This window comes from Bubalus bubalis, chromosome 9, assembly GCF_019923935.1.
Source record: "Bubalus bubalis isolate 160015118507 breed Murrah chromosome 9, NDDB_SH_1, whole genome shotgun sequence".
Lineage (NCBI taxonomy): Eukaryota > Metazoa > Chordata > Mammalia > Artiodactyla > Bovidae > Bubalus > Bubalus bubalis.
In genome coordinates this window covers 65637000-65648102 of record NC_059165.1, presented here as the reverse complement: position 1 = coordinate 65648102, position 11103 = coordinate 65637000, and positions in this window count along the sequence as shown.

The window sequence follows — 11103 nt, the reverse complement described above, 5'->3', positions numbered from 1 at the left end:
CAGGAAATTGGATTTGATAGAAGCAACGGTCACCAAAAGAAATTCATAATGTCAGAAGTTATAATGGATACAATTTGATAAATGTATTAAATTCCTCTGGTAAAATTTACACAAAACAAAATTAAATCTTTTGAATATAATTTTAGTAAAATTAAAATAAAAGTATTAGAAACAAGTTTGCTAGACAGGCTAGGAAACTGAGCAAGGGGTTGAACTGGCTTAATGGAACTGCGTTCAGAGAATCATTACATCTGCTTCATAGAACACACCTTCAAAACAGTCGTGGGATTGGCCAAGTCCCCACTCTGGGGCTATAATGCCCAGTGTCCACTAGAGAGCAGTATCCTGAACCCAGTGGAACCCGTACACACGTAGAGACAGTCTGGTTGATTCTGCTCTCCATAGCCTACAATTTAAGACAGCTATGCCCCGGCACCATCTGCTTTTCCAACCACCCCTCTGATCTTCTCACTCTCCAGTCAAACCAGATGTCTTCTCCAGCATGGGTCCCTTCACTTATATCAGCCCCGCTTTGTGCAGGTACTCCCATGCCCCACATTCTACCTTTCCTTCGGGACCCAGGTCCAGCTCCTCCTTACTGTCTCACAGTTAGTCTTCATGCCACTGCAACCTGTACCTGGCCCTTTCTCATACTTCTGGTGCTGAAGTCACCAATGACCTCTATGTGGCCAAATCCAACAGAAATTCTCAACATTGCCTTCTCTGCCTACCACTCTCTCCAGATAACCATTTCTTCCCAAGTTTCCATGGCTTCCTGGGCAATGCAGCTCCTTTGGGCCAAGGAAAGTTCCGTGAAGGGATGTAGCTATGATCCATTATCCACCTGTACCCAGGCCAGCTGGGGGAATGAGGGCCTCAGTCCTGACACAGGGAGCTGGGCAGTGTCCACCACATCCCTCAAACTCAGAAGGTTTAAAACCAAACTCATTTGGTCCTGACCATTCTACTTCCAAATAGTCCCTGACTGTCACCATGATGAAGTTCTCATCACTTCTCAGACTAATGCGCCAGCTTCCTTCTTGGTCCACTTGACTTACTCCAGTTCAACCTTCACACAGTCATGAGTTAACCAGCTTTCAGAAGACAGATACGATTACATCATTCCATCGAGGAAGGAAGAAGAACGAAGTTAGAAGAACCCATAATGTCTTGGATTTTCTAATTTCTTAGTGTATGTGGTTGGGAGATGGTCAAGTAGAACACCACTCCTCTTGAGACATAAGCCCAAATTGTCCTCCTTGCTTTACTCACACTCCCCCATAGATGAGACTGATTGCATTCAACATTACCTCCAGGTAATGTTAAAGTATTGGAATAGGAATGCTAGTAGAATTCATAAGCTAATAAGGTATTAAGCTCATGTCACAATGAGAAGGAAAAATATGGCTAATCACTCATCATGAACAGAGCAGAGCTGATTGGCCAATGATCCTTGAGAGACTACAATATTCCACATCTGTAGCAGGAGAGGGCAAGATGCAGACAGGAGCAGGACAGTGCACCTGGGTGGTGTGACTTGGGAGAACATGCCAAGCCCCTCACCCTTCATATATCTCCAAATGTGCTGTGCTTAGTCACTCAGTCATGTCCAACTCTTTGTGACCCCATGGACTGTAACCCGCCAGGCACCTCTGTCCATGGGGATTCTTCTCCAAGCAAGAATACTGAAGTGAGTTTCTATGCCCTCCTCCAAGGGATTTTGGAACCCAGTGTCTCCCGCATTGCAGGTGGATTCTTGACCATCTGAGCCACCAGAGAAGCCCATATCCCCAAATATGATATCAAATTGTCTCCATTGCTCCATCTTCAGGAATTTTTTTATAATATTCAAGGCTTGGAGTCTGTTAAAATTTCCTGAAATACAAAAATTTGCCACAAACTTGGTGGTTTAAGCTACACAAATTTATTCTCTTAACAGTTCTGGAGATCAAAAAGAAGAATGCACCCTACAGAGCTGAAATCAAGGTATCAGCAGAACTGGTTGCTTCTGGAGGCTCCAGGGGAAAGTAAGTCTTCCTGCCAGCTTCTAGAGCCTGCCTGCAGTTCTCGGCTAGCGTCCCCCTCCTCTGCCTTCAAAGTTATTGGCATGGTTACTTCTCTCTCTCACTATTCTCTGGAGTAATATAACCTCTTTTTTCTGCTTCTCCTGCTTCCCTCTTGTAGGAGTCCTTGTGATTATATCAAACTCACCCAGCTTATCCAGGATATTATCTCCCCGTCTTAAGATCCCTAATCATATCTGCAAATTCCCCTTTGCCATGTGAGGTAGCATATTCACAAGTTCCAGGGATTGGGGCAAGGCCACTTTGGGAGGCCATATTCAGCCTACCACATTCTCTGATAAAGACATTTGCTAAGCCTGAGGCCAAACCCCCGCCTCTAAACTCTGTGATACTTTTCTCTGAGCTACAGCCTGCGAAAATTTGGCTACTCATTTCCACCCCCTCCACTGGGGCAGAGTATGCAGCGCTGCCCCATGGGTGTTGGGCTTGGTAATGTGACTTGCTTTACCCAGTGGAAGGTTAGCAGAAGTGAGGTACAGTGGCCTTAAATATGCAGAAGTGGTTCAGGTGGGCTCACAGGCTCTGGTAACCCACTAGGAAAAGAGCCTGCCCAGCTGGTTGGTGCCCCTGGTTCCTGGGTCCCAGGAAGAACATGCATGGAATAGACCTGAATCCAACCTATACCCAGGTGCCCCCAGCCACTGCCCTACCATGTCCTGCCTTTGTGCTTAACCACATTCAACTGGAAGATTCCTGAGCCTGAGTGCACGTGTCATTGCCAAGCACTCAGTTTGGGGAGAGGTTGTTATAAAGCATTCTCATGACAATAACTAATACACAGCCCCACTCTCCCCGTACCTTCCCTTGGCCATAGGTCCACATAGAGAATGTGCCATCATGTATATTGGAATTTGCAAATGCAATGAATAAGCTACTAAGGTTTGGGGATGTCTGCCACCAATAAGAATGTGAATACAATAAAGAGCCCATTACCTACAGCCTGGGCCAGTAAGAGGTGATGGCTACCAGACCTTGGTTATCGAAAGTCAGACTCACTGGTGCACCAAGGCCACAAGTCATCTACCAAGTGAGTGAAAACATCCCACCATGTCCCACAGTAGGACCCCTCTTCAGTGCTTAACTGTGATTGCAGGTCTTTACTACTGAAGATGGAGGCTGTCTGCCCCAGTTGACTGTAAATATAATTCTTATTCCCTCTAAATATTCTAATGACCAAGAGCTGGTCCTGGAACAACAGCAGCACCACTGAACTTGTCTCTCCACCTGCTAAACCCTGGATACCCTTGTTATGTACCCGACCGGCCCTTTAGACCCAGAAATGGCCCTGAACTCAAAACGACAGAACAGGAGTGCCCCTTGAGGGTAGGTGCCCCTGTCCCCCTGCCACTACCTGCCTCCTGAGGATCTGCCCCTCAGATCCTCAGGCCCTCTCTTCCCCTGATTCACACAATCTAGACTGCCACCCCTATCTGAGCACACCTCAAATCCCTGTCTAAATTGTGTGCTTTCTTTTTTCTGCCTAATGGGCTTCAGTTTGCTTCTTCTCCACATCGCTGCCCAAAGCAGCCTTCCCCACTGGTCACAGCACTTGTGCTTTATGCGTTGACTGTGCCACCAACATCTTCAGAGCAGAGACTCTTTTCCACAGTGCTGTGGGCCCAGGAGGAGCAGCTCACCCAGTAGGGCACAAGCAGAAAGCAACCTTATTCTTTCTCACAATTGTTTCCTTTCATCATCTCTGTGTTGGGTCCCCCTTCCCTGACCTGGGGGAAACCTCTGGCAAATCGCACAGCTATTTGGTCCCTTTAATTCACTCCTCCCACAAATATTGTTGAACACCTGCCAGGATCCATGCTGCATCAATATATCAATGAAAAGAACAGGCAGCAAAACACAACACAACAAAAACAGCCTCACTGCCCTCAGAGAGTTTATGCTCTGGGGGATAGAGCCACAAGTCACAGTAAAACACTAAGCATGATAGTAAGGAGCAGGCAGCTGAGAAAAATGGAGGAGGAAGGGGCGAGGTCTGGGGTCAGGGTGTTTGGGGCGGAAGGAGAAGAAGATGCAAGGTTCTAAGTGCAGCAGGAAGTCCCTTGTGGCAGGAGTTGGGGGAAGGGATGGCAGTGGGGGATGTGGCACAGAAGGGTTGGGAGGAGGTGGCTCAGGGAGAACCCTGTAGACTGTTATAGGACTGTGACCTTTAATCCCAGTGAGAGCAAAGGCCCTGGAGGAGTCAGAGCCGTGGAGGGACCTGATTGAACCCACATGTTAATAGGTTCACTCCAGCTCCCAGGTTAAAAAGATATCACAGGGTAATAAGTGTGGGTCTCTTTTTGGTGGGTTTATTTAAAAAAAAAAAAAAAAAAACAGTGTAATAAACAAACTCTCAATTCAGCCAAGGTCTCCCTTCTCCTAGCTCCAGCCACCATGTAAGAAGGGTTGCCAGGGCCTTCTCTGTACACTATCTCCTTTTCCCTTCCCCCTAACACTGAGCATCTGGCCCTCCAGGATGGAGGTCAAGGCAAGGGAGCGTACATTAGAGGCCAGAAACATAGGGTTATAATATGTCAGTCATCCTCTCTGGATGAAGCAAGTCCTAAATGCTGCATCTTTTTCCATGGGCCTCCCCCTTCCCCCGTCCCCCTGCCACTACCTGCCTCAGCAAGCAGTTTCTGGAAGTCTACCTGCGTGTTGAGCGCTCAGCTCATGCCTCCCACACAGTGCTCTTAGGTGGGGTCTTTCTCAGGTTTCCACCCCTGTCTGGATCTCTTCTCCTGATGGGGGCCCCACCTGGCTCTTCAAATCCACAGGAATCCTGGGCAAAGACCCCAACGAACTCTGGAATCTCTAGCCCCCACCCCATACAACCCCCTCTTTGACAAGACCTGCAGAGATGGTCTAACCTGGCACTGTCTGCAAGAAGTATAATGTGAGCCTCCTGTGTGATTTTAAATTTTCTAGTAGCCACATTAAAAAAGTAAAAAGAAACAGATGATGCTAAATTTAATAGTGTACTTTATTTAAACCAGTATGGCTAAAATATCATCATTTAAATGTGTAGTCAATATAAAAATGTATTAATGGGATATTTACACTCATTTTTTTCATACCAAGTCTCAGGAGTCCAGTGTGTTAGAGGGCCTCTCAGTTTGGACTCCCCACATCCATGCTCAGTAACTATATGACCGGTGGCTACCTTGCTGTGCAGGGCAGGCCTAATGCCTCTCTTTAGAGTGTGGGTATTTGTGTTCTCCACCTCTGCGCCCTTCACTAGACTCAGAGAAAATAGGAAAAGGTACAGTTACTGAGCTAATTCAGCATCGTCAGTTTACTGAGCCCAGGGGTCCCGCCTTGGCGAGGGCTCAGAACCTGGGGGAGGAGGGTTGGGGTGCCTCAGCCTTTGCCAAGCTTGGCGTGTGAGGCAGCGCAGACCTCAGACAGACACCCAAGGCTCTAGTCGATTCAGAGAAGCAGCATTTGCATGATTTTGACATCTATTTGAATGTTGAAGTCAAGAAGTGGTAACTCCACATGTGTACAATGTAAAATAAAGCTAACTAATTTGTACAGCATACAAGGGATTTCAAATCCAAAGGCTTGACATGTCTGAAAGGCAGTCAAACCTCACCGCTATGGATTGAGGGCAGCCTGGGGCTCTGTCAGAGCTGGTAAAACAATTCATCAGGGTATATTATGTGCACATCCTCTCCACACACGGTTTGGTTTCTCTGAGTCAAGGAAGTCAGAAGAGGTAATGCTTTGGTTATTTCCTCCTTTGATTATTAGTGAAAACAGTAGCAGCTAATGCAACTAATATTTTTGACTTCCTCACCATGTATTACCCAGGTTCAATCCCTGGGTTGGGAAGATACCCTGGAGAAGGAAATGACAACCCACTCCAGTATTCTTGCCTGGAGAATTCCATGGACAGAGGAGCCTGGTGGGCTACAATCCATGGGGTCGCAGAGTTGGACACGACTGAGCGACTAACACACACACCATGTATCAAATACTGCACTGAACCCTGCACTTAGATTGTCTGATTTCATCCTGATAACCCACCCGCTGAGGCAAGTACTATTATTACTCCTATTTTTACAGACAGGGTGTTGAGATTCAAAGAATTTAACCCAATTAGGCTGAGAATCAATGTATCACTGAGTTCATCAACTTTTAGTTACTTTTAAGGTAGTCTTATCATCAACAATCAAGTAAAAATATATATTAATATACACCACCTATTACTAGACTTATTGTTGGATTTATTTTATTTAACACAGCTAAGATGTTATCATTTCAATGGGTAATTGATCAGTTTGGACTAGTCATGTCCAGTTCTCCATAGCCACATACAGCTGGGGGCTACCATCTGGGACAGCACAAATCTAACCCTTCACTTTAGAATGCGAAATACTTGTCAGATGATTTTGTTCTCCACCTTTGGGGCCTTAGCTAGCCTCCTCTTCCATGAGATTGCAGTTAAGTGTCAGCCAAGGCTGCAGTCATCCGAAGACATGGCTGGAGCTGGGAGATCCACTTTCAAGGTGACTCATGCTGCCTGTTGATAAGAGACCTGAGTTCCTCTCCACACAGCTTTACTATATCTACATGGACTGCTTGAGTGTCCTCACAACATAGCCACTGACTTCCCCTGGAGCAAACCATTTCAGAGAGTGAAAACTGCAATGGCCTTTCATGTCAAGCCTTGGAAGACAGACATCATCACTTCTGCCACATTCCAGCCTTTAGAGATGGATCACTACGTCCAGCCCACATTCAAGTGGCTGAGATTTAGACTCCATCTTTTGAAAAAAGAGTGACAAAGAATGTGCAGGCATATTTTAAAACCATCACACACTCCAAGAGGAAAATGAGCAAAAGTTATAATCAGGAAATTCAGAAAAGACTAATATACATATGAAAAAGTTCAGACTTGGTAATAACCAAGAAATGCAGATTAACCAAGCAGATGCCATCAGACTATCAAGGATTTAAAAGAATGATGATATGGAAAATGGGTCCATACATAAGTGAGTATAAACTGGTACAACCTTTTCAGAGAAAGGTGGTGATTCACACACCAACAGCCCTAAACATGCCACAACCCTTGACCAAGCCATTCCACTCAAGGAATTTATCCCACAAAAAAATCAGAAATGTGCTCAAAGATTAACCCTACACAGCTCTTTATGATAACAATGTTTATAACAGAGATAACTTATTAATTCTATTGAAGTCCAACATTAGGGTCCAATAATATGAGGTATATACAATATGCGTGTGTGCCCAGTTGCTCAGTCATGTCTGACTCTTTGTGACCCCGTGGACTATAGCCGCCAGGCTCCTCTGTCCATGGGATTATCCCAGCAGGAATACTGGAGTGGGTTGTCATTTCTTTCTCCAGGGGACTCAGGGATAGAACCCATGACTCCTGCGGTTCCTATAGCTTCTGCATTGGTGGGTAGATTCTTTACCACTGAGACACTTGGGAAGCCCATATACCCATATAGTACACTGCAATTAGTCAAGGTTTCAAACAATATATAAAATTTATACACAATGGAATCCTATCAGTGTGATTCTTAAACTGGGTACCAAGACACCCCCAGGCACTATAGCAAACTCATAGGAAGTCACAGGGTATTTTTAATTTTTGAGGGAAACACAGTGATATTCAACATTGTTGGATGCTCCGTGAACCACTAGCGGAACTGGTTCACAGTTGCAACACTAGATTGTTCTACATTTTTCTTTAGATGGGCTAGAGGGGGTGATTTTTGTGTTCTCCGTTGTGTCTCTCTGTTTAATAAGCATGGCAGAAAAAGTAACATTAAATGCCAAGATGTGTTTTGATCTTGGCTGCTATGGAAGAACTAGACAGACTGAGTACTTTCTCTCCAACTCCCCCTCCATCCCTAACCCAGCCTCCCTGGGCCTCTCAGAAAGCCTGCTGCTGCTGCCACTAAGTCGCTTCAGTCGTGTTGGACTCTGTGCGACCCCATAGACGGCAGCCCACCTGTCCCTGGGATTCGCCAGGCAAGAACACTGGAGGGCTTGCCATTTCCTTCTCCAATGTGTGAAAGTGAAAAGTGAAAGTGAAGTCACTCAGTCGTGTCCGACTCTTCACGACCCCATGGACTGCAGCCTACCAGTCTCCTCTGGCCATGGGATTTTCTAGGCAAGAGTACTGGCTGCTGCTGCTGCTGCTGCTGCTAAGTCACTTCAGTCGTGTCTGACTCTGTGGGACCCCATAAATGCCAGCCCACCAGGCTCCCCCGTCCCTGGGATTCTCCAAGCAAGAACTCTGGAGTGGGTTGCCATTTCCTTCTCCAATGCATGAAAGTGAAAGAAGAAGGTGAAGTGCTCAGTCATGTCAACTCTTAGCGACCCCATGGACTGCAGCCTACCAGGCTCCTCCGCCCAAGGGATTTTCCAGGCAAGAGTACTGGAGTGGGGTGCCATTGCCTTCTCCACTCAGAAAGCCTAGGGGGGCAGTAAGGGAGAGGGGCTGTTCCTGGAGACTGTGGAGGGTCAGCAGAAGCAGGCAGAGAGGCTTGTCATGGCTACCTCCTGAGAAGTTGCCAAAGCCCCAGAGAGGTTGGAACAAAGACATCAATGGTCAGCCTTTGGCCACCGGCCCCTTCAAGTGGTGAGTGGTAATCACAGAGTCACTGGACATCAAGGGTCCATGAGGTCATTGTGCAGCTCCTATTCTCCCTGACCCACAAGAATTATGTAGGTCTCAGAAAGGGGCAGATTCTACTTTCTAGAATCGCTGACTGGCCACTGAATTTCATTGCCTCCTCTGTCTGGTGAATTGCAACTCTCCATTGTCTCCATACCATCACACAGGGCTGTGGGACCCTGGGACTGCAGCTCCATTTCTGGAGATGCATCCTGTCCAGGACTTGTCACCCACGCTCAGGTGCCCAGACAGGGCATCTCCACTTAAGAGAGATGGACAGAAGTCTCTGCCTCCTGCTCTTCCCACACATTCTGCCTTTTTCCTAAAATCCCATCCTACACCACAGGCTTGAGCTTGTAGAAAATAAAAGCCAACAAGTCAAGCAGGCAACTTCTGCCTATAGCCTGGCCATGCAATTCCACCAAGGCAATGAAACCCCAACCCTGCTACCTGCTTGAATGGGAAGCAGGAGGGTGAGGGGTAGACAGGAAAAATGAATATCTCAAAACATGATTCAGCCCACAGGCAATATTTGTTCAGCCATGATGGCTTCACGTGCTAGTGAACCTGAGCCACAGTGAATGGCACTTCATGCACTGACCTCCAGATTCAAGTCACGCCACAGAACAGTGAACAGAGTAGCCAGCTCCAGGCAGAGGAGTGTGGGAAGTGACCTTCAGGCTTAGCAAGGCGGAAGCTCTTGGCTCACCAGCTCCAGCCCCTTAGAGCTGAGCCATAATTGATCACCGCAGCAAATCAATGCAAGTGAGGTCCTTTCCAAAGCTCTGTACAAACCAACTTCATAATGAAATATGAGCTTGTGAAGTTTCTCATTTTGTACTATTCTGACACTTCTTGCAATGTGATTAAAATATAATAAGATCAAATAGAAAATACTATTTGCTCAATCACCACCAAACCTAACACAGTCAATAGTCCAATTCCATCCAGGAAGAAAAGTCATTTCCAAGACTCTATAAAGAAACCTACATTTAAATTTCATGTTCTCTGCTGTTACTTTGAAAAATTACATGTTTTAAATATAGGACAAATACAGGGCAGGCCAATTCTTGTTATAATAAATTTTTTCTAACATTCTCGGTAAATAAAATCGGTAAGCCCTAGCCAATGAATGGCTGCTTCAAGGTTCATTCGATAATACATAATTCCAGGCCAAATAATAATTTGCTCAATTCCTTTGAAGTCTAATTCAAGCCCCATTTCCCCTGAGAAAGCCCAGATACCAACCATTGTTTCCTTCTTTCAGACTTCTGAGAACATACATATCTGCAAAGTGCACCCTGGCTGGTAGATATAAGTGCCTTCTCTTCCTGGTTTGACAGGACAGCCCCTCAAGGTCAAGGGATGCTCTTCCCCACCTTTAACATCCTCTAGCGCATGTGGATTCTGGGTACCAGCCCAGTGTTACAGGGGCTGCAGGTCCTTGAGCACTATTTCCTGAATGAAAGAGCCAGTAATGATGGCATTTAACCCATGGCAGGCTTTACAGCCATCCATCTCCTGCACTACTAGTCACGTCACACCAACCGTTTCTAGTGAAGACATTATGTTATCCTCTGAGACCTCAACGCACATGATCATTTTACACATTGTCAGCTGCATCTATTAATTTTCTTGCTGTCAGAGACAGTTAAGGGAGCTTTTGTGCAAACATCTGAGGATTTGTAAAATGGAAGCTTGTTTGTTTGGCTTCCCCTGACATATGGGCTTAGGAACTGTACAATTTTAAGTACCAGAGTGAGCTCTAAGACTTACAGATAATTGACTCTGGGAGGTAAGAACACTACTTAGAAGAGATCTTTTCACAATTCGCTAATAGTTTCCTATGCACAAACCATTTAAACAAAAAAACCTCGATTTTCAGGTTGGATTCTTCTAGATTTGGATCATCTTCAACCACCAACAAACCAACCACAACATAGACAATTCTCTAGACCTAAGTGTCCCAACCATGCAGAGAGCCTCTCCATGATTGTAAAGGGATCTTAGATGACCTGCTCAAAGAGATACCAGCTCAGATCAGCTTCCAGCACTGTAGTCTCCAACATGAAGTCTGGGTGTCTAAAGAGAACATTAGCCCCAAATGTTCATTTCTACCTGCTCTGTGATCTAGCCTCAAGACATAAAAAATAAAACCAACTCATTAACTTCTAGGTTTGAGAGGACCTGAGAAACCAATAGTCAGTTGGAAAGCACTCAACGCAAGAATCAGAAAAGCCAACTGAATCACTTTGCTGTGATTCACAACTGAAACAATCACAACACTGTAAATCAAATATAAATCAATTAAAAAAAAAGACAGAAAAGTCAACTCAACTTGATTTGAATGATAAAGAAGATTTATGGACT